The sequence below is a fragment of the Meriones unguiculatus genome (assembly GCF_030254825.1).
Source record: "Meriones unguiculatus strain TT.TT164.6M chromosome Y unlocalized genomic scaffold, Bangor_MerUng_6.1 ChrY_unordered_Scaffold_23, whole genome shotgun sequence".
Lineage (NCBI taxonomy): Eukaryota > Metazoa > Chordata > Mammalia > Rodentia > Muridae > Meriones > Meriones unguiculatus.
In genome coordinates, this window is record NW_026843709.1 from 227,832 (window position 1) to 252,302 (window position 24,471).

The 24,471-nt window shown below is 41.9% G+C and overlaps 1 pseudogene; it reads left to right on the forward strand.

Annotated features, from left to right (window-relative positions):
• Positions 1-413: 413 nt before the first annotated feature.
• Positions 414-24,471, forward strand: part of LOC110542268 (stabilin-2-like) — a 159,732-nt pseudogene continuing 135,674 nt past the window's right edge.

The following is a 24,471-nucleotide window of genomic DNA, read 5'->3' on the forward strand; positions in this document are numbered from 1 at the left end:
AAATTGGATGTAGTAGCTAAGGAACCATACTCAGGGTTTGCCTCTGTCCTCCAAATAGCTAAAAACATACACAAAGAAAATAAATAAGGGTGGCCAGGGACATGGTAAGAAGTGGTTGAATTGTGAATGTATTTTAAGATAACCCCAAAAAAATGTTCTGGTGATTGTGCATGTATGAGTCTATATATGTGTGTGTGTTGTTTCATTTTGTTTTGTTGAGACAGGGTCTCATTATGTAGCCATGGCTGTCCTGGACTTAATTATGCAGATCAGGCCTGCCTCAAACTCACAGAGATTCACTTGTCTCTGACTCCTGAGTGGTAGAATTAAGTGTATTAAGAATTAAGGCTGTGGCACCATGCACAGCCTTACCAATATAGTTGAATGGTGATAAGGACTGAGAAAAAGCAAGCATGACTCAGGCTTTTGACGTGAACAAGGATGCCATCACCATTGATCTGCAGGGGGAGCAGGTATGGTGAAAGAACTCGGGAATCTTGGTGAATTCACTCTTTTTGTTTCTGTTATTTTTTTTCTACCGGCTGCTATGCAGGAATATGTCTATTTGTTTACTCACATATCCACAGAGCCTAAAACAGAGTTAACCTGAGGTTAATAAATGCATTGCCTAGATGAATCCTCCTTTGAGAGCTAGGAGGTAAAATAAGCAAGTGGTGTATGGGTGTATGGAGCAGAAGTGGGCAGGCCTCTGCTCCACCTCAGCATGTTCAGGGACACCCTTGCCCAAGAAGGTATTCAGTTCACAGACAAAATCATTTCCTAAAGGAAAATCACCTGTCCATTGAAGGACAGCTCAAGTAACATCGAGTGGTTTATAGAGATGTTGTGATTGTGCCCATTTGCCTGGGGAAGACCCCTCATTAGAATAAAAGACATCAATGCTTCTTTCAGGGACAGATTCTGGTAAAATAAAATAAAACAAACAAACAAACAAACAAAAACATGGCCATAGAAGTAACCAAGGTCACTGCCAAAAATGACAGAATTAACACACTGACTGGATTTCCTATTCCTCCCTTCATAGTCCTAATTCTTCCCCACCAACATGATGAAACAAAGTGAAAGCTAAAACTTGTAAAAGGACTTAAAAATTTCAAAATGTGGGTGCCTAGGCAGCCATGGAAAGCAGGCAGCATCCTGTACCCACAGTTCTGAGAAAGCTGAAAGCACCCTTTAAAGGTTCATGTCTATGAGACAGAATGTAGTCCTATCAGCCTTGAGGCAAGCTTCTGGTGGGATTTCTATTGGAGATGGCCTTCAGGTGAGTAGGGTTCTTGTGTGGCCAAAACAAATGCCCATAGAGGTCAGTTATATATGGCAAATAAAATTTTCTTTTACATGGAGTTACAAAAACAAAGATGAGAAGAGGATCCAATTATTTTTTTTTATTTTATTTTTTTTATTTTTTTTTTATCAGTTACATTTTATTAACTCTGTATCCCAGCCGTGTCCCGATCCCTCATTCCCTCCCAGTCCCTCCCTTCCTCCCTCCCTCCCTCATCTCCACCGTGCCCCTTTCCAAGTCCACTGATGGGGGGGACCTCCTCCCCATTCATCTGATCCTGTTTTATCAGGTATCTTCAGGACTGGCTGCAAAGCCCTCCTCTGTGGCCTAACAGGACTGCTCCTCCCTTCGGGGGTGGGGAGATCAAAGAGCCAGTCATCGAGCTCCTGTTAGAAATAGTCCCTGTTCCCCTCACTTTGGGAAACCAATTGGTTACTGAGCTACCACAGGCTACATCTGAGTGGAGGTTCTAGGTAATGTCCATACATGGTCCTTGGTTGAATGTCAGTCTCAGAAAAGACCCTGTGCCCAGATATATTTGGTCCTTGTGGAGCTCCTATCCTTTCCCCATCAGACTAACTCCCCTTCTTTCTTATGATTCCCTGTACTCTGCCAAAGGTTTGGTCATGAGTCTTTGCTTTGAAAACACTGCTAGTTAGAGTCTTTCAGATGCGCTCAGTAGACTCCTGTCATACGTTCAATGCACATCCCATCTGTCTTTCTAAATGAGGATTGATCATCTTACCCCATGTCCGCTCAATTGATTATCTTTTTTAGGTGTATAGATTTCATTATGTTTATCATATCTTATAGGTCTATATAAGTGAGTATATCCCAAGTTTGTCTTTCTCCTTCTGGGATATTTCACTCAGAATGATCTTTTCTAGAACCCACCATTTGCCTGCAAATTTCATGATTTCCTCCTTTTTGATTGCTGAGTAGTATTCCATTGTATAAAAATACCACAATTTCTGTACCCATTCCACCGTTGATGGACATCTGGGTTGTTTCCAGGTTCTGGCTATTACAAATAGAGCTGCTATAAACATGGTTGAGCAAGTGTCCTTTTTGTGTACTTGAACAAACTTTGGGTATATACCTAGCAGTGGTATAGCTGGGTCTGGAGGAAGCACTATTCCTATTTGTCTTAGAAAGCGCCAGATATCTTTCCAGAGTGGTTGTAACAGTTTACATTCCCACCAGCAGTGGAGCAGGGTTCCCCTTTCTCCACAACCTCTCCAGCATGTGTTATCGCTTGAGTTTTTCATCTTGGCCATTCTGATGGGTGTAAGGTGATAAAAACTGCATGGTACTGGCATAGAAACAGAAAGGAGGATCAATGGAACCGCATAGAAGACCCAGAAATAAATCCACACACCTATGAATACTCGATATTCGACAAAGAAGCCAATTCCATTCAATGGAAAAAAGACAGCATCTTCAACAAATGGTGCTGGACCAACTGGATGTCTACATGCAGAAAAATGAAAATAGATCCATATTTATCACCCTGCACAAAACTAAAGTCAAAGTGGATCAAGGACCTCAACATAAAACCAGATACCCTAAATCAATTGGCAAAAAAAGTGGGGAACAGCCTAGAACTCATTGGCACAGGAGACAACTTCCTGAACAGAACACCAACAGCACAGGCTCTAAGAGCAACAATCAATAAATGGGACCTCATGAAACTGAAAAGTTTCTGTAAAGCAAAGGATACCGTCATCAAAACAAAACGACTGCCTACAGATTGGGAAAGAATCTTCACTAACCCCTTATCTGACAGAGGACTAATATCCAGTATATACAAAGAACTAAAGAAGCTGAAAAGCAGCAATCCAAGTAATCCAATTAAAAAATGGGGAACAGAGCTAAACAGAGAATTCTCGACAGAGGAATATCGAATGGCAGAAAAACACTTAAAGAAATGCTCATCCTCATTAGCCATCAGGGAAATGCAAATCAAAACGACCCTGAGATATCACCTTACACCCATCGGATCCAATTATTTCATGTGCTCTCAGAACATTCCACCATGGGAATCTCTTTTGGTTCAGAAAAAGGAGTTTGGAGAGAGATAAGGGCAGCCCAATGCTGGCCATTTCTGCTTCTGGCTGTTCAGAAGCTTGTTCTTCATCTTCCTATGGGACAAAGTAGAGTGGTTGGCTTGAGTTTAAAAAAAAAGAGAATTGTGCTGCCATAGTGAGAATTTTCAAGCAAATAAGAATGAGTCCTTCTTTTACTCTTTAACATTCAGTATTTCTTCCTCATTGGAAGTCAGCTCAGCCTGATCTTCTGAGTTCAGGGTTGTATTGAATGGATATCTATCTTAAAAGTCCAAATGAATTCTCTGGAGACTATGCATTTAGGTCTAGAAAGAGTAGAAATAGCTGGAACTTCCTAAAACCTCCATTTTGGACATGTTATGTTTGGACTTTAGATGTTTAATATATACCATATCACAAGCTGGGAAGTGGTTTTGCATACCTTTAATCCCCAAACTCAGGAGTTTGTTGTCAGTCTAATCTACAGAGTAAGTTCTAGGATTGCTATGACTACACAGAGAAAGCCTGTCAATAATAATAATAATAATAATAATAATAATAATAATAGCACTTCACTAATTTAAGTCCATGTAGGAAACAAAATTTATTCCACATAGGTGAAAAGTATACAAACAGTTGATGCCACCACAAGAGCCATCCCTCCCAGGACCAAAGGGCTAAGGGTGAGGAACAGAGTTCCCTGTGAGAATAGAAAGAGCAAAAGAAGCTACGTGGAGTGGGAGCAGGGAGGAAAACTTGACTTGCTCTCTTTCTAGAAAAAAACACACTGCTGGTGCTTCCTGTTAACCAAAACCAGCTGCAAGTTGGTCACAGAGCTAGACAGAGGATGTCAGAGAACTGATCTGGACAGATATGAGGGTATGAATTTTATCTCTTTCTTCCCAAATTAAAACCCCATGGAAACAAAGCAAGGATGAGAATGTTGAGGTTTATTGTTCTGCTTTCTTATGGCTAAGCTAATTGGGAATGGCAGCCTTTGCTCTGTGTCAGTGCTAAAAGCCATTCCCTGGACAGGGATGGCTGAAGAGTGCTTCTCACACAGAGAGCTCAGACTCCTACAGCCTGTTTGATGCTCTTCTGTCCAGAGAGAGAAGCAGGTGTTCTGGGCATATTCAACTTCCCTAACACCTATCCAGCATTGGTTTCACTCTTGCACTCTCGGGAAGACAGTGGGAGAGTCCAAAGGAGCCCCCTTCACAGGGAAGCCTAGGCCCCTGAGGGAAGTCTTCCTGTTTCTGTGAGGGCATTGGGATGTCTGTGGTGACTCCTGCCTTTCTTTGAGGGCTCTTGCATGAGGTGTTCCCTGGTAAATTGGAGCAAATGTCCTGCTGAGTCTAAGCCCACAGTGAGGGTGATAAAGTTGTTTTATGTGCAACCTGAGCAAGCCCACTGTCCTTTCTCATTTATTCTGCCTGCTTCTTTCTTTAAATGTGGGCCAAGGTATGGCTTCTGGCCTACCAAAGCAGGGGTTGGGAGAAATAGACCCTGCAGATCTGTGTTCAGCCATGGTTAAATCACTTAACCTCTTTATCCTATTTTTTCTTTCTCTGTAGGTAACAACAGGGTTAGTATAGATGAAATTCATAATATCCAATGGCAAACAGCCTCTTGGTATTGCTCTCTATTTCTCCCTCCCAAATTAAAGTACAAGTTTGATATTTGTTCTTTTTAAGCATAGTTTGAGAGCAATATACAGGAATGATCAGGAAAGGGTACACAGTTTTAGTTAGATAAAAAATCAGTCCTAGGTTAGGTATATATTGGACTGTATACAATAGAGTCTAATATCCTGTGTACCTTAAAAATGCTAATACTAGATATTTTGTTTACCCCACAAAGAAATAATAAAAACTAGATGAGACAATTAGCTTGAATTTGTCATTTCACATGTAAACATGTAATATTTCCCTAGAAATATTTTATTTTTTATTAATAAGAATAAAAATAGAGGCAGGAGGTCCTTCATAAAAGGACCTAATTAATTTCCAGCACCAATGTCAAGTGGCTCACACCCACCTGTAAATCCAGTTCCATGGCATCAACTCTCCTCTAGTAAATTTCAGGAAGTAACAGTGAAAGTATGTTAAATGTTTTCTGCTAAATTGAATTTGTCATGTGTTTACTGAAGTTTTAGTCCCTAATAGACACACCACTGGATTATGGGACAAACAAATATCATATTCGTTTTACATTTTGACTTGAGAAATTCATATATATGTGTGCATGCAATTGTATAGCAAACTGGAGTTATACACCAAATAGTCTATTTAAAAAAAAAAAAAGATGATGACAGAAACTTCTGCCTTTTAAGAAAGACCTTCCCAAATGGGAAAGTCTTTCAGTATTAGACTATATTATTATGGAAAGTGACAAGATCATTAACACAACTTCTAGTAGAAAATTCTTAATAATGCAGAACATTACACTTAAGTAGGTGTTGGTGCTCAAGTGTTTGTTGTACTTAATGCAGCCATTTCCCACAATCCTTTGGGTAACTATTGACAATAAAACAGGAGAATAATTTGGTAGCACAATGATAGCTGCATGACAGACATTATTTTATCCACTCTATGCTGTAACCCTGGTGTAACCCAGCAGTTACTTCTTCAGTTGGTGTGATAAAATTCCTTGACAAAAGCAACCTAAGAAAGAAGGGATTAATTTTGTCTCACAGTTCAAAAGGACACAGTTCACCACAAAAGTGAAAGCATAGCATGAGGCTGCATCTTACATTGCATCTGCAGTCAGAAATCAGAGAAAGACAGATTCCAAATGCTTAGCTAGCTAGCTTTCTCATTTTTATGTAGTCTGGGCCCTAACACATGGAATGGTACTGCCTTCATTCAGGAATATATTTTTCTTAGATGGTCTGGTTATCTAGATTAATTAATCTAGATGATACCTCATGGGCATGTCAAGTAGTTGTCTAGGAGATTCTAGATCCCAAAGATTTCACAATATTTACTATCAAACCTAGGAAGGCTATATATCAGCTTGACTGCTCTGTGGGTTGGGAACACAAGGCAAGGACCTATGGCTCACAGATATAAGATTCAGGATTTGGTCTGTAAGTATGATACCATTTAGTTAGCCTCAAAGAAAAAGGAGGAAAGAGGGGAAGAAAAGGAAATGGGTGAGAACCACAGAAGTTCCTGCGAATCCATGATCCACAACTGCTTCATTCCCTAAAATATTCCTCCCCTCATGATCTCAGAATGCATTTCTACAGATAGGATTTTAGGTTTTGTTGCCTGCTAAGGTCTCATCACTCTCTTCACCAAAGCAGAGCCTAAGACAAGGGGATAAACTTGGCACAGAGATCCATCTAATTCAAAATTTCAGTGAGCTATCCCAGAAGCAGAAAGACACACATGGTATATACTCACTCATATAGACATATAATATAGGATAAACCTACTGAAATCTGTACACCTAAAGAAACTTATCAGGAGGGAGGACTCTTGCTAAAATGTTCAATCCCTATCCAGAAAGGCAAAGAGGATGGACATCAGAAGAAGGAAAAAACAGGGAACAAATCAGGAAACTGACACAGAGGCCCTCTGAAAGGCTCTGCCCTGCAGACTATCAATGCAGATGCTGAGACTTATAGACAACCTTTGGACAGAGTGCAATAATCTTATGAAAGAAGTAAAATCTGGAGAGGACAGGAACTCCACAAGGAGAGCAACAGAACCAAAAAAAAATCTAAGCACAGGGGTCTTTCCTGAGACTGATACTCCAACCAAGGACCATGCATGGAGATAACCTAAGACCCCTACACAGATGTAACCCATGGCAGTTCAGGATCCAAGTGGGTTCCATTGTAAGAGGAACAGGGACTGTCTCTGACATGAACTGATTGGCCTGCTCTTTAATTACCTCTCCCTGAGGGGGAAACAGCATTACCAGGCCACAGAAGAAGACAATGCAGCCGCTCCTGATGAGACCTAATTGACTAGGATCAAAAGGAAGGAAAAGAAGACCTCCCCTATCAGTGACTTGGGGAAGGGCATGCATGCAGAGGGTGGAGGAAGGGAGGGATTGGGACAGGAGGAGGGAGGGAACCACAGTGAGTGTACAAAGTGAATAAAGTGTAAATAATAAAGAATTAAAGAAAAAAAAGAATAGCAAAAACTTTTCAACACTGAACCATTTCCTTATTTCTGGGAACTAATTCCAATAACACACTATGACTGTGTTGTTGATTGCAGTGCAGTTGAAGTTTGCAGAAAATCTTTGGTCCTTGAAGTTCCCTAAACAACAACTTCCCCCCCCCCCCAAGAAAACATAGTGCATTGGAAACACTATTCACTGGGACTATTTGAATGTGAATATCTGCAGTTTTTCTTATATGATGGGTTCTCATTGGTTCCTTCTGTGATATGGCTCTGTCAGTGTTCATTGTTCCATATGTCTTTTCCTTGAGAATTTTATGTGCTATATATTTTATAACTTACTAGAATTCATGTATTATTTTTGTGTTTTTTGAGACAGGGTTTCTCTTTGTCAGCCTGGGAGTTTCAGGGAACTCACTCTGTAGAAGAGGCTGGTCTTGAATTCAGAATTCTGTCTGCTTATGCCTGCCTAGTACCGGGTTATCTTCATTTACATGGAGTCTAGAGATCAAATTATGTTCAATATATTGTTGGCAATTATCATTACCCACTGAGCCATCTTACTACCAGTCCCTTTTTGTGATGTGTGTGAGTGTTTTGCGTGCATGTGTATAAGTGCATTATATGCATGCCTGGTGCCAGCAAATGCCCAGAAATGGGTACATTGTGCAGTTAGTTGTAAACCACTCTATGGTTGTAAGGAACTGAATCCAGGTCCTCTGGGAAACCATTGAGCCATCTCTCCAGCTTACCCCTGACTTCAAATTCGTTTTTAAGATTGGGATTTCTTTTAGTCCAGGCTGGTGTGGAACTTTACTGTGTAATGTGGAGCAGCCTTGAACAGCAACAAACCTCCAACCTTTCAACTGCTGGGATTATAGGCTTAAGACCTACAAGTCTAGCTTTATTTAAGATTTCTATAATGTATCAGTACATTTGAACAATGTTGGGATTTTTTTGGTCTGTCTAAAACATTCTGGTTTTTTTTTCTAGAAACTTTATAAATCTATCCACCAGTGATGGAGAGAACCTATGGTGACACTGTCTTCTATCTTAGAGTCTATCATCAATGACATGAGAGATCTTCCAAATGTGAGTTAATTATGTTAGATGTATAGACTAGGAAAACCAAGACCTTTTTTTATTATTCTTTGTCTAATACAGTATTGTGTATACCTATCTATCTGGAACCCCTAATTCTTTGGGATTTTGTCTGTTTTTATATTATGAAGGAGGACAGAATGTAGACAGAAGGACACATGAGTTATAAGAGAATAGAGTCAAGAGAAGAATGATGATAAAGTTCCTAAAGAGAGCCAAATGCAAAAAATAGACAGAAATGCTTTAGATGAGGAAGTATATATAGATAGCTTGTATAAGGATGGTAGCTACATTTGATTATTAAATGAGACAATGTGGGTAAGACCCCAGATGAAAGGCCCAGGAAGTCACAATAAACCAGTAGAAGAGAAAAGGGATATATAGTTTTTGTAAATACATTCATTTATCCAAATAAATGAAGTGGAGTTGAATAAGATCTGAAGAGTAGTAAAGAAACTCTTAACACTAACCATATTGAAAAACAAACACAGAGAACGAAGATGGCAGCAGCTAGTGTGCACCTTAGCTGAAGAGCAAAGGGCCTGCAATGCCAAAATTGCTGAGTGAAGGGGCTGATCAAACCAGAACAGAGTTATCTAGACTTCCAGGATGAAAGAGACTAACCATGAACTGAGTCCATCTAAAATCAGGTCACCAGCAGACTCCTCTGAGAGGAGACACCCCAGAGGTGATCCCTAGGCACTTCCACATATCCAACTCCCTACCACCTCTTTGGAGGAAGCAGGAGGTGGCCAGCTGACTCCACCACAGACCACACTGTCTGTGCCCCAGCGACAGCTGCATTTTCCACCAAAAAAAACCCTGCAGATCTGGGGCTGAGGAAAAAAAAAATCTTTTCTGGTACTCCCCTGAGAACGCCGCCATAATCCTGCACTGGTAGAGCAGAAGGATAGAGAGGTGCACAGAAGGTTCCAGTGCTCAGACCCCAGTGCTGCTGGCTGCTCTTAGCCAACAAACCTCAGCTCAGGATCTGGGACTGCTGTCACTCAACATGTCCTGACACTCTGGCCAGTCCAGCACAGTAAGATCTAGCACCAAGTTCAACACCAGTAGCCCCTGGCAGAGAAACCCCCAGCTCAGGATCAGGAATGAGAATTCGCAACCCCTCCTGTCACTCCCCTGAGAATGCTTCCATAAGCTTGCCCTAGCTGAGGAGGGAGAACAGTGATTTGGCCTGCAGATACTGCCACAGGCCACAGCACCTCCTTTGCAGTGCACCCTGGGGCCCCTGGCAGAGAAACCTGAGTTCTGGATCTGAGGACACTCAACCCTACCCAGTACTCTCCCAGAACCAGCTAACATCTGCACTAGTGCTGGGTGGCTTCTGGCAGAGAGATCTGGGTCCAGGATCTGGGATTGAGGACACTCAACCCAACTCTTTCTGGTGCTACCCCAAACCAGGCATCATAAGCCTTCCCTGGCAGAGGGGAGGGTTAGAGAAGTGACACACAATGCAGGTGGATACCAAGTGTTGATGCTACAGTGCCACTGAGCTGACTGTTAGCCTACACCTGCATTTGCCTCAGCAGGACCAAATCAGAGAGTAGAGAGCAAGGGGAACCCCTGTGCATTCCAACTGGTCCTGCAAGGGAGTGAGTGTGACTTCTAGGGAGTGTTTGCCCCAGACCCAGGGCCTGTCTATGCAAGTCACCAGACAACAGATCACTGCCAACCACACCTCTAGTGTGGGCATCATAGGGATTCTTGTGATAGGGATCCCCATGATGAAGCCTCTGCCTTGCAGAACTACCAGTGAAATCCAGGCAAACAATCCCTGGATCCCAGACAGAGCTGCATATTATTGGTCTGTGGTCCATTGTAATAGTCAGGGAATCCTAGCATGCACACTGCACCTGCTAAAAGCACACGGAAACAGCACCAGCATCACATTCCTTACTTAGGTAAAACTGAAACCACAATGCACACTTCCAAATCAGTGAACCTTTCCCATCTTCCTGAAAAACAAAACAAAACAAAAACCCAAAAACAACAGTCCAGAAAATAGAGACAATCTTATCCCTAACTACAGACTCCAGGAGCAAACAGTGAGGATTATAGATAACCAGATGGCCAGAGGCAGACATAAGAACATACCCAACAAAAATCAGGACATAATGACCTCACCTGCAACCCCACAAATCAATGCACACTTCATTTCACTAGATACACAAGAAAACGACTTTAAAACTATGTTTTTTCCAGCTATTAGAGGCCCATAAAGAGGAAATGAACAAAGGCCTCAGAGAAATAGCTACAGAAATCGAGACAAACAAAGAGGAAACAAATAAAGCTCTCAGAGAAATGACCACGAACATTGAGGCAAAAAAGGAGGAAATGAACAAAGCTCTCAAAGAAATATCAACACAAATGAAGCCAAATTCAGAAGAAATGAACAAAGCTCTCAAAGAAATACAGGCAAATACAGCCAAACAATAGAGGCACAATTAGCAATATCTAGAGAGGAAACAGACAAAAAAATAGAAGCCATCATTGAAAAGCAGGACTCCACATTCAATCAGATGAAGGAAATGGTACAAGACATGAAAACAGAATTAGAATCAATAAAGAAAACACAAATAGAGAAAAACTGGGAGCTGAAGAACATGGAGAAAAAAATCAGGAACTACAAAGTGAAGCATCACCAACAGAATACAAGTGATAGAAGAGAGAATCTCAGGTGCTGAAGATACACTTGAAGAAATTGACACATCTCTCAAAGAAAAATAAAATCAGAAAAGTTTCAAACATAAAACATCCAAGAAATCAAGGACGCCATGAAAAGATGAAACCTAAGAATAATAGGAGTAGATGAAAAAGAAGACATCAGCCTCCAAGGACTGTAAGATATCTTTAGGAAAATCATAGAAGAAAAATTTCCCAACTTAAGAAAGAGATGTCCATAAACATACAAGAATCCTACAGGACTCCAAATAGACTAGACCAGAAAAGAAATACTTCACGTCACATCATAGTCAAAACACTAAACCTGCAGAACAAAGAAAAGGTATTAAAAGCAGCAAGGGAAAAAAGGCCAAGTAACATATTAGAGTAGCTCTATCATAATCACACCAGAATTCTCAACAGAAACTATGAAAGCCAGAAGGGCCTGGACAGAAATCATGCAGTCCTTAAGGGACCACAAATGCCAATCCAGACTACTAAACCCAGCAAAACTTTCAATCACCATAGAGGGAGAATTCAAAATATTCCATGACAAAACCAAATTTAAACAATATCTACATAGTAACCCAGCTCTACAGAAGTTACTAGAAGGGAAACTCCACCCCAAATAAACCAACTACAACTAAGGAAACAGAGGAAATAGATAACTACACAACAACAACAACAAAAAACCCAAAAGAATACAAGCAATGAAACTCAGCAACACCACCAGCCCCACATCAAAAGAAAGTAGCACTTGTTGGTCACTAGTATCTATCAACATCAATGGACTCAACTCCCCAATAAAAAGACACAGACTAACAGAATGAATGTGGAAACAAGATCCAACATTCTGTTGCATCCAAGAAACACATCTATGCAACAAAGATAAACACTACCTCAGAATAAAGGGCTGGAAAAATGTTTTTCAAGCAAATGAAAATGAAGGCAAAAGATAGCCAAATTTATGGGACACACTGAAAGCAGTGCTCAGAGGAAAATTCATAGTAGTAAGTGCCTTCAAGAAGAAATTTGTAACATCACATACAAGCAATTTAACTGAAAACTCTAGGAAAAAAAAGAAGCAGATACACCCAAGAGGAGCAGACAGCTGGAAATAATCAAACTCAGGGCTGAAATTAATCAATTAGAAACAAATAAAACTATTCAAAGAATCAATGAAACAAAAGGCTGTTTTTTTGTTGTTGTTGTTTCGTTTTGGTTTTGGTTTTTTTTTTTTTTTTTTTTTGAGAAAATCAAAAAGATAGACAAACCCTCAGCAAAACTAACTAAAAAGCAGGAGAATCTATCCACATCAGCAAAATCAGAAATGAAAAGGGTGACATAACTACAGACAGTGAGGAAATCCAAACAATCATTAGGTCAAACTACAAAACCCTATACGCCACAAAATTTGAAAATCTAAATGAAATGAACAGTTTTTTTTTTTGTTTTTTTTTTTTTTTATAGATTCCATCTACCAACATTAAGTCAAGATCAGGTAGAAAGTCTTAATAGCCCTATATCCCCAAGGAAATTGAAGCAGTCATCAACAGTCTCCCCTCTGTGGCCTAGCAGGGATGCTCCTCATTGCCATGGGAAGGGAGTGTAGAAGAGGACAAAAAGCCCGCCATTGAGTTCATGTCAGAAAACAGTCCCTGTTCCCCTTATTAGGGTAACCACTTGGATACTGAGCTACCAAGGGCTCAATCTGAGCAGAGGCTCTAGGTTGCATCCATGCATGATCCTTGTTTGAAGTAACAGTCTTATAAAAGACCGCTGTGCCCAGATATATTTGGTCCTTGTGGAACTCCTGTCCTCTCCAGGTCATATTAACTCTCCCTTCTTTCTCATGATTCCTTGAACATCTGCTTTGATACACTGCTAGGTAGAGTCTTTCAGAGGCCCTCTGTGGTAGGCTCCTGTCCTGGTACTTGTTTGCTCCTACATCCAATGTCCATCCCATTTGTCTTCCTAAGTGAAGATTGATCATTGTACCCTGGATCCTCTTTCTTGTTTATCTTCTTTAGGTGTATGGATGTCAGTATATTTATCCTATCTTATAGGTCTATATAAGTGAGTATATACCATGTGTGTTTTTCTGCTTTTGGGATACCTCACTCAGGATGATAATTTCTAGGCCCCACCATTTGCCTGCAAATTACATGATTTCTTCATTTTTAATTGCTGAGTAGTGTTCCATTGTGTAAAAGCAACACAATTTCTGTATCCATTCCTCAACTGAGGGACATATGGCGGAGGACTTTGCAGCGAGTCCCAAAGACACCTCATAAACCAGTATCAGATGAAAAGATCAGTGGACTTGGAAAGGGGCAGGGAGGAGAGGATTGTGGGAAGGTGGGATTGGCAGGAAAAGAGGGAGAGGGATACAAAGTTAACAAACTGTAACTAATATTAAAAAATAAATTAAAAAAGGAAATTAAAAAAAAAGAAAAACAAATACAACTGACTGGAGAGATGACTCAGAGATTAAATGAATTAGCTGCTCTTCCAGTGGTCCTTAGTTCAATTTCCAGAAACCACATGATGGCTTCCAACCATCTATAAAGAGATCTGCTGCCACTTCTGAAGTGCAAGTATATATACAGACAGAACATTGTTTACATAATAAATAACTCTTTAAAAAAAGAAAGAAAAAAAGGAAAGCAAAACCTAACAAACTGAATAGTTAAGAAAGTGCAAGAAGGCCTGGCATGCTTGCATGGCTTTAATGCTAGTACTTAATAGGCAGTGGCTCGCAGATCTCTGTAAATTCAAGGATAGCCTCATCTACATGATAAATTCAGGATAGCGAGGGCTCCAAGCCCTTAAAAACAAAACAAAACTAACAGAAAAATAAGAACAAACTAAGCTAAGTGGTGGTGGTGCATGCCTGTAATCTCCACACTTGAGAGGCAGAGGCAAGCATCTTTCTCTGAATTTGTGGCCACCAGGTCTAAGAGCTAGTTTGAGGCCTACACAGAGAAACCATGTCTCAGAAAGGCAAAATAAAACAAAAAGACCAATATGAATGGAAAGGTGAGGCTGATAACAAAGATAAAGCAGAATTGATATCTTCATGATTGGAACACAGTTGATACCTTCATATACTACTCATCTGTGTGAGTGTGTGTATGTGTGTGTGTGTTTTAAGTGTGACAGTAGAGATGATCTGTTTCCTTAAGAAAAGGCTTGTAGGCAGAGTGCGGTGCTTACATGTTGCGAGGCACGTGGTTGTCTCGCCAGCAAGAATGCACCCGGACAACAGGATCCTTCTGCAGCAAGCTTTATTGCAGTCAAACGATGATAGGAGGAAGACCCCGAGCCCCAAAGTGGCGCTGTTTATATAAGCCCTGCTCGCACCAAAGTGGTGTGAGATGACGTATCATCCCCTGATTGGCTGCTCACCCATCACCCCATATGACACCCCTGGCTGGGCTCGTGACGACCGTTGCCCACCGGTCATAAGTCATAAAGGTCATGCGCTCTAGGACTTGTTTACCAGTTTAGAAGGGCGGAAGCCAGCGCCATGGCAACCAAACCCCAGCTTTCCACATCTCCCCTTTTTTATTTTGTTTGAACAGTAAGCTTCCTACTGTCAATACAGCATTATGCCAGAAAGCCAACGTCTGAGCCTGGTGGAAGGCAATGCTTCAGCTGTTGCCCGTCATTGGAGCAACCTCCTCACTGTGAGGCTGTCCTGTCTTAGGTCGGTGAAGACTTATTTGCACTCTTCCGTCACTGACTTTCCAGATCGTTTGGCAAGAGAAAAATTGTGATTTATACCCATCCCCGTGCAATGGGAAACAGATCTTCAGGGAGTGCAAGGGCTGTAAATCCATATTGTGGCATGTGCCTGCAAAGACAGAGGCAACCTTGTCAAACATTAATTTTTCAGCATGGATAACCAAATATCGGGGGAGGTGCCTTGCTCCAGAGTGGCTAGCGCCTGTACGATCACCACCTTGTCACGTTTTTGTTGGGTTTTGAGTTTGCAGAACAACCAGAGGACAAATATTAAACAGGGCAGCACAGGGCAGCGCCAAACATCCCAACGCCCATGCATTCCTTAAAATAAGAAAAGGCAGAAGAAACCCAGGATAATAAGCCATCTGTGAGTGATAAATCCACTCGAGTAGAATTAATGGTCGCCACCGCTGCCCTTAGCTCTTCGTTTCTTCAAATCCTTCTGACCAGTTTCCTGCAAGATATAGGGACAATTTCCTGGACAAATTAGCGGCTCAGGTAAGATTTTCATATTGTACACTGGTAATACAGAGTGATCCTATTTTTCTTTCACACCCTAATTGAGCCAATTGAGATAAAATATTTATTCTTTCTTCCACAAGATCCAGACGCTGGTTAAGAACCATCAATCTGCCTTTTGATTGTGCGCTAGCAGATGCATGAAGGTTTATGGCTTCAGCCACACCTGCTGACAATTGATTTACTGTTGTGCTTGTTTGGACTGAATTTGCCATTGCCAAGCTGGCTGCAGTGGCAGTAGCTGCACTGACAGCGATGGCAGTAACAATGGCTGCGGTGATGCCAAAATCTCTCTTCTGTCTAAACAGGGAGAGGGTGGATGGAGTCTCCACAGGGATTGGGATCCACTGCGGGACTCTAACAACCAGGGCACGAGCATAATGCCTGGCATTCCAACATTGCGACATCCAGCATGTCTCATTGGTACAATTTCTAAAAGAATTACTGGACAAAACAAGTAAAAAAGGGGGATAAACACAGACAGGACTAGGCGGAAAAACTGTCTGATTTGTATTGGACTAGAAAAATTTAAGAAAAACCAATGAATTATGTCTGACTGACATAGGCTTTGGGAATGCAGACAAAATGGCCCAACGTTGTACCCCCACAATACTAGGAACCCGATTTAGAAGGATCCAAGCAAGAACTGGTAGTTGCAGGTATATTCGTTGGAGGATCATCTTCAGCTGCGAGCTTTTGCGTGAGGTGCTCCAGTACCCAGAATGGATTGTTTTCTTCCTGTGGGAAAACACAGACAGCTCCCCTGGATCATATTAAGATAGGATCCGGGCCTTTCAATTGACCAGTCAAGACATCCTTCCATTTGACCATTTCCTTAGGCCTATCAGGCTCTAAGCAGTGGCGATCAGCCACCGAGTGGCCCTGACTGTCCAAATTTAAAAAATTGAGAGTAAAAAGTGCCAAGGAAACAGTCACTCGTGGCACTGAGGGCAGAGCCTCCTCGACTCCCCCTTTTTGTTTTATTAAGTAGGACTTTAGAGTGCGATGAGCATGTTCAATAATGTCCTGTCCCTGAGGGTTATATGGGAGACCCGTTAAGTGGGTCACTCCCATTTGATGACAAAACTGTCCAAATTTCTGAGAAGTATAGGCTGGCCCATTGTCAGTTTTTAGAATTTTGGGCTTTCCTCATGCCTCCAGGCAATGTTGAATAACATGGGCTGCCTTTTCTCCAGTCAGGGGAGAAGCAAACATAACTCCAGAGCAAGTGTCAATGGAAACATGTAAATATTGAAGTTTATCAAAAGATGAAATGTGAGTAACATCCATCTGCCACACTTGTAGCAGACGGATTCCTCTGGGATTAATCCCAACATGAGGCATAGGTAAGAACTGACAACAATTTTGACATTGGGTTACAATATTTCTAGCTTCCTTTCTAGTTATGTCAAATCTATGATGCAGTGTTTCAGCTGTCACATGAATTTTTTTATGAAACTCTTTAGCCAATTCCAAATTTGAGAAGAGGGCAAATACAATCATTTTTGTGGCTCGATCTGACAGGTCATTTCCATGGGACATGGGTCCCGGTAGACCTGAGTGAGCCCTAATATGTGTAATAAAAACGGGATTTTCTGATAATTAAGGCAAACTGAATTTTTTGAAAAATTTTTGCAAGGTTGCTAGATGCCTTGATCAATCCAGCAGCCTCTAAAATTTTGGTTGCATTTACCACATAACTAGAATCAGAAACAATATTTAAAGGACCTGGAAATTTTGTCAAAACTTCTAACAGTACTAAACATTACACAGTTTGAGGCGAAGTCTCATGATATTGCTTAGAAACAACTTTATTATTAACCACATAAGCTCCTACTCCTGTTTTTGACCCATCTGTATAAACTACCAGTCCATCCCGAAGTGGTTTCTGGGACATTACATGCGGGAAGGCTACCTCTTGAGTTAAAGCAAATTGCAAAACAGGGTGTCGAGGGTAATGATTATCAATCAAGCCACTAAAGGAGGTAACTAGCACCGCCCAAATATCAGAGGTAGCAGTCAATACCTGAACCTCATGAGCTGTATAAGGCACTATTAAGAACTTTGGCTCCTTCCCAAAGTGTGTAATGGCGGCTTTTAACCCTCATAGTGCAAGTTGAGCAACTGCATCTGGATACCATTCAATAATTTTTGCAGGAGAAGCATTGGGATGAACCCACAATAAGGGTCCATCTTGCCATAATACAGCAGTTGGTAAATGTTTAGTTTTAATAACACACAGGTCAAAGGTCTTAGTTTTATCTACACGTTTTAATTGGGCATCTTGTAAAGCGTCTTCTACCACTTGCAGGGCGCGGCTTACAGCCAGTGTTAAGGCTCTGGGTGCAGAAATATGAGCATCCCCTTCCAAAATATCAAATAGGGGTTTTAATTCAGCAGAAGGAATCTTTAAAAACGGCCTAAGCCAATTTATATCACCTAATAATTTTTGAAAATCATTTAAGGTATGCAAATGGTCCCTGCGAATTTCTATTTTTTGAGGAACTATTTTGTCCGGGTAAATGACCGTTCCCAAAAAGGAACCTACTTCTGAAATCTGGACCTTTTCAGTGGCAATATGCAATCCCCATTGCTGCAGGGTTTTTTGCAACAAAGGATACGCATCTTGCAAAATGGCTAACTCCTCATGGCACAAGAGAATATCATCCATATAATGAATCAGCAACAAGGAAGGAAATTGCTGTCTAACTGGTTCAAGAGCCATCTGCACATACAATTGACACATGGTGGGGCTATTAGCCATGCCTTGAGGTAAAACTCTCCATTGATTTTTTTTGTCTGGCTCATGGTGATTAACAGCAGGTAGGGTAAAGGCAAATCTCTGTCTGTCTCGTGGGCACAGAGGAACGGAGAAGAAGCAATCCTTGATATCTATAATTATGACTCTCCATTGTTTAGGCAAAGCAGAAAGTAAAGGTAGGCCTCGCTGAACAGAGCCAAAGAGCTGCATCTGTGCATTAATGGCCCTTAAATCATGAAGAAGTCTCCATTTTCCAGACTTCTTTTTAATAACAAAAATAGGTGTGTTCCAGGGGGAAGTAGATGGTTCCAAATGACCAAGCTGTACCTGTTCTTTAACCAGCCTTGTAGCGGCTTCCAGCTTTTCAGAGGAAAGGGGCCATTGAGGAACCCATACGGCCTCCTCTGTGAGCCAAGATATGGGCATGGAACCCTCAATGGCAGCTAATGAAAACCCAAGCCTTGTTTCCCTGTATTACTTTCCTGTGAAATCGGGTGTAATCTCCCTTGTTCCTGTTTACCAAGGCCTTTTCCTTCCTTATAACCCATCCTTTTCATTATATCAACTGCTTGTTGAGAATACTCATTGGTCAATGCTAATCTTAAATCCTGCAAAATATCTCTTCCCCAGAGATTGACAGGAAGAGGAAGAACATATGGTATGAAGCTTCCTGTTTGAACTTCTGGTGCCTGCCACATCAAAGAACGTGAACTAATCGCAGGGCTGGCCTCATATCCCAACCCTTGTAAGGAGTGGGATGATTGTGTAACAGGCCATGCCTTAGGACACCAGGTGGAAGGGATAATGCTTTTATCAGCCCCTGTGTCCAAAATACCAGTAAAACTTTTCCCTTCTATCTGTAATTGTAGAGTAGGTCTAGTTTTAAGATCAACTACCAAATGAGCAAAATCTGTTCCTGTGGAACCAAGCCCTCTTGCACCCCTTGATGTTTCAGTAAATGGAAGGCAATCATGAAGGCTTGGAAGAAGGACCAATTGAGCAATCCTATCTCCAGGAGAAATAGAATATATGCCTTTAGGGCAGGAACAAAGCACCTGGAGCTGTCCCGTAAAATCTTGATCTAATACTCCAGGATGGACCATAAGTCCTTTTAGAGTGAGAGAGGAGCGACCCAAAATAAGACCAACACTTCCTTCAGGCAGGGGGCCTTCAAACTCCACTGGGACAGGTTGCACCCCCATGTGTGGCATTAATAAGAATTGGGAGGTGGAACGGAGGTCCAACCCTGCTGATCCTCTTGTTGCTCTACAGCTGGATAAACCCTCCTGTTGCCTGCCTGTGTCCCATATCTTTTGGGGCCCTGAGATCTGGGACCCTGAAGTCCGTTTTTTGGAACATTTTTTATCTCTCTCCTCAGAAGGGGTGTCGTGCTGTATAAGTTCTCCCTGAATATCTCTGACTGAGCGGCATTCATTAGCCCAGTGATTGCCTTTTCTACACTTAGGGCAAAGTCCAGGAACTTTCTTTTGCGCAGACATATGACAGTCTCTTTTTAAATGACCCATTTTGCCACAATTAAAACAAACTTTATTGTTTCCAGAACTTGGGTGGTTATTGCTTTGTAATATGGCTGCCGCCAGGCCGGCGTTGGTAAGCAGGCCTCCGAGTCCTTGGCAAACTTTTATCCAATCTGTCAGTCCTTTGCTCTTTCTGGGGGTAATGACTGCCTTGCATTCTGGTGAAGCATTCTCATACACCAGTTGCTCTATCATTGGTCGGACCCTTTCCGGGTCTCCAAATATTCTGCCTGCTGTGTCTGTCATTCTGGCCACAAATTCTGGGAATGACTCCTGAGGACCCTGGATAATTTTTGTTAAATGGCTCTCAGTCCCACCCTTCTTTGAAAGGGCCTTCCATGCTTTAATTGCAGCAGCAGATATTTGGCTGTACACTCCCCAATCATAATCTGTCTGTTGTTGAACATGTGGACCTTGTCCTGTTAGTAACTCAAATGTCCAGCGTCGTTGATTGTCTTCTGCATTGGCATTATTCCTAGCTTGGGATTGACAGGCATCATGCCATAAGGCTTTCCATTCTAAATACACTCCCATACTAGGGAGGGCAGCTTTCACTACAGTCTGCCAATCATTTGGGGTCATTGCTGTAGAGCCTTGCCTCTCAAGCTGCATAATTGTAAAATTAGCATCCACCCTGTACTTATTAACTGACTCTGCCAGTTCCTTGACTAGAGGGTAATCTCCAGGTAAGTGAACATGGCCTCCCTCCACATCTTCAAATACTGGAAAAGTCTGAAAAATTTTGTGTCTATCTTTTGTTGAAAAGAAGGAATCAGGACAGTGCCTCCCGGTGTAGGGTGGAGGAGCACTAGAGACAACGGGAGCGGCCGACTGAGAAAGTGCACCCTTCCTGTTCCTCATACTACTTTGCTTCCGATACAACAGTAATGGCCGCTCATCTGGTTGGTATCGTTCTTCCTCCTTGCGGGCTGCTTCTTCCTCTGACCCCTCAGAGGGACTTAACTCCTCCGACTCAGAATTGCCAATTTCTAAAGCCTCTAGTTTTTTTTGTCGGATAGAGAGGCTCCTTTTTAGATTTTTTCTTCTAATTATCATGTTTCTCTCCCAGGGTGTTCTTTCCCTTATCTCTTGCTCCTGCAGCTTTAACATCCGCAGAAGGGCCTTTTTTCTTAGAGATGTCTTTATTTCTATCCATTGGGGCCCCTAATCTTTTGTCACGTTCTGTTTCTGACATGCTGTACCTCCTCTAACACTCCCTTAGTGCCTACTCTTAGCTTTCGGTTAATCTCTTTCCTTTCAAGGTCACCCTTAAGCTTGTATGAAACCAAAAGAAAGAGGACGAGGGCAATGGTCACAACAGAGAAAGCAATAAAGGCTTCTGCTAGCTGAAGTGAAAGATGAGATAAATCAAGACCAAACATGCCTCTCAGAACTTATCTCGCTGCTGTAGTTCTGAATCCTCCCCGCGAATGGGGGGTCTCCTCGGCACCGGCGATGGCAGGCTCCCAGTGTCCCAGGTTTCGGCACCAAATGTTGTGAGCCTTGTGCTCGTCTCGCCAGCAAGAACACACGCAGGCAACAGGATCCTTCTGCAGCAAGCTTTATCACAGTCAAACGATGATAGGAGGAAGACCCCGAGCCCCGAAGTGGCGCTGTTTATATAAGCCCTGCTCTCACCAGAGTGGTGTGAGATGATGTATCATCCCCTGATTGGTTGCTCACCCATCACCCCATATGACCCCCCGGGCTGGGCTCGTGACGACGGTTGCCCAAAGGTCATAACGGCCATAACGGTCATGTGCTCTAGGACTTGTTTACCAGTTTAGAAGGGCGGAAGCCAGCGCCATGGCAACCAAACCCTGGCTCTCCACACTTACACCTTTATCTGTAGCATTCATGTAACAGAGACAATCAGGTTACATGTCTCTTTGAGTTCTATGTAGGATTCCAGGCCAGCCAGATTACATAGTGTAAACCTGTCTTAAAAACAAATCTTAAAATATCATAGATTATAACGTAGGATATGTAGTGAGGATATGTAGGACAGTAGTGAGCTGCCATGTGGATGCTGATAATTGAACCCAGATCCTTTGGAAGAGGTGTCAGGTGTTCTTAATCACTGTGCCATCTCTCAAACCCCTACCTCTCTTGGCATTTCAGGACAGGTTTCTCTCTGTATAGCCCTGTTTGTCCTGGAACTATCCCTGTAGACCAGGCTGACCTGGAACTTACAGAGACTTTCCTGCTTCTGCCTCACAAGTGCTGGAATTAATGGTGTATGCCATGGCCAGTACCACTGGGCTTCTATTATCTCTTTTTTGATGGTACTCTATTCTAGACAAAGATTTATGTCTCCAACCACCTGCTAAAATGTTCTAATTTAAAAGATCATAACTATATATCTATGCATCATGTGCATGTATTATCTACAAAAGCCAGAAGAGAACTGGGACTGGATGAGATAGTTATGAACTGCCATGTGGATGCTGGTCCTGTGCAAGAGCAGCCAATGTCTTCATTACTGGGCCACCTTTCCATTCCCATAAAATATATATTAGAAAAAAAGACTAAAGGGGCAAAAATGAAGGCACAGTGCTTGGAAAGTGAGGTGATACTGTAGAATGTGGATGAATACATATTACTTTCAAGTATAAGAGAGCTGCTAAGGTCAAGTCAGGTGAGTTTGGTTTGGCAGTTAATGTTTCATTATTGATTGAATAAAATGTTCAATGAAGTGTTCCTTGTCACTCATTTATCAGTGATTCCTTTACCTTCACTTTTGTAGTACCCTATGCTTTCTTGAAAATTGAAGTTTGGGCTGGGCATTGTGCCAGCATACCTTTAATCCAGCACACTATAAGCAGAGGCTGGAAGATTTGTGAGAGTCTGAGGCCAGCATAATCATGAGTTCAGGCCAGGCCAGGCCAGCTATAGTTACATGATAATATTCTGTCTCACTTTATAGCCCTGGCTAGCTGGAATTTCCTATGTAGACCACTATATCAGGCTAGCTGGTATTTTTTATGTAGACCATATACTTGTCTTACTGTAAGTGCTTAAAAATGAATATTTAGCTGGGCAGTGGTGGTACACACCTTTAATCCCAGCATTTGGGAGACAGAAACATGAGGATCTCTGAGAGATCATGGCCATTCTGATCTACAGATCAGAGATCTAGGACAGCCAGGGCTACACAGAGAAACCCTGTCTCAAAAAATAATATTTAAAGCAAATATTTAAAACAAGGCATAATAGTGCATGCCCATATTGCTAGCTACTAAAATACTTTGGAGTTTGGAAGCAGCCAGGACAACATAGTAAATACCCTGTCTCAAGAAAAGTCAATTAGAAAAAAGTATTTTGGGGCTCTATATTACTATGTTTATAATTCTAGAGATTTGAGATGAGAAAATGATTGAGATGGTTCATTTGAAAGATAAAAAAGGCCAGGTAGGCCCTAATCCATATAGTAAGTTGCCTGGGACCGGCCCATCACCCTTGGTTGAATTTTTTGGGTCGTTCATATACACCATCATATCATCTGCGAATAGAGAAACTTTGACCTCTTGCTTTTCGATTTGTATCTTCTTTTTTTTTTAATTTTTCATCAATTACACTTTATTCATTCTGCATCCCCCCATAAGCCCCTCCCTCCTCCCATCCCAATCCCACCCTCCCTCCTCCCTCTGCTTGCATGCCACTCCCCAAGTCCACTAATAGGGGAGGTTCTCCTCTCCTTTCTGATCTTAGTCTGTCAGTTCAAATCAAAAGTGGCTGTATTGTCCTCTACTATGGCCTGGTAAGGCTGCTCCCCCCCCAGAGGGAGGTGATCAAAGAGCAGGCCAATCAGATTATGTCAGAGGCAGTCCCTCTTCACATTACTATGTAACCCAATTGGACTCTGAACTGCCCTGGGCTACATCTGTGCAGGGGTTCTAGGTTATCTCCATGAATAGTCCTTGGTTGGAGTATGAGTCTCTGGGAAGTTCCCTATGTTCAAATTTTCTTGTTCTGTTGCTCTCCTTGTGGAGACCCTGTCCTCTCCAGCTCTTACTATTTCCCAGTTCTTACCTAAAATTCCGTTCACTCTGCCCAACAGTTGCCCATCCGGCTCAGCATCTGCTTTGATAGTCTGAAGGGCAGAGGCTTTCAGAGGCCCTCTGTGGTAGGTTCCTAGGTTGTTTCCTGTTTTCTTCTTCTTCTGATGTCCATCCTCTTTGCCTTTCTGGATGGGGATTGGACGTTTTAGTTAGGGTCCTCTCTCTTGCTTAGTTTCTTTAGATGCACAGGTTTTAGTGGGTTTGTCCTATGTTCTATGTCTATATGAGTGAGTATATGCCATGTGTGTCTTTTTGCTTCTGAGACAACTCACTCAGGATGATCCTTTCCAGATCCCACCATTTACCTGCAAATTTCATGATTTCCTTATTTTTCATTGCTGAGTAATATTCCATTGTGTAGATGTACCACAATTTCTGCATCCATTCTTCAATTGAGGGGCATCTGGGTTGTTTCCAGCTTCTGGCTATTACAAATAAAGCTGCTACAAACATGGTTGAGCAAATGTCCTTTTTGTGTACTTGAGCCTCTTTTGGATATATACCCGGTAGTGGTATGGCTGGATCTTGAGGAAGCGCTATTCCTAGTTGTCTGAGAAAGCGCCAGATTGATTTCC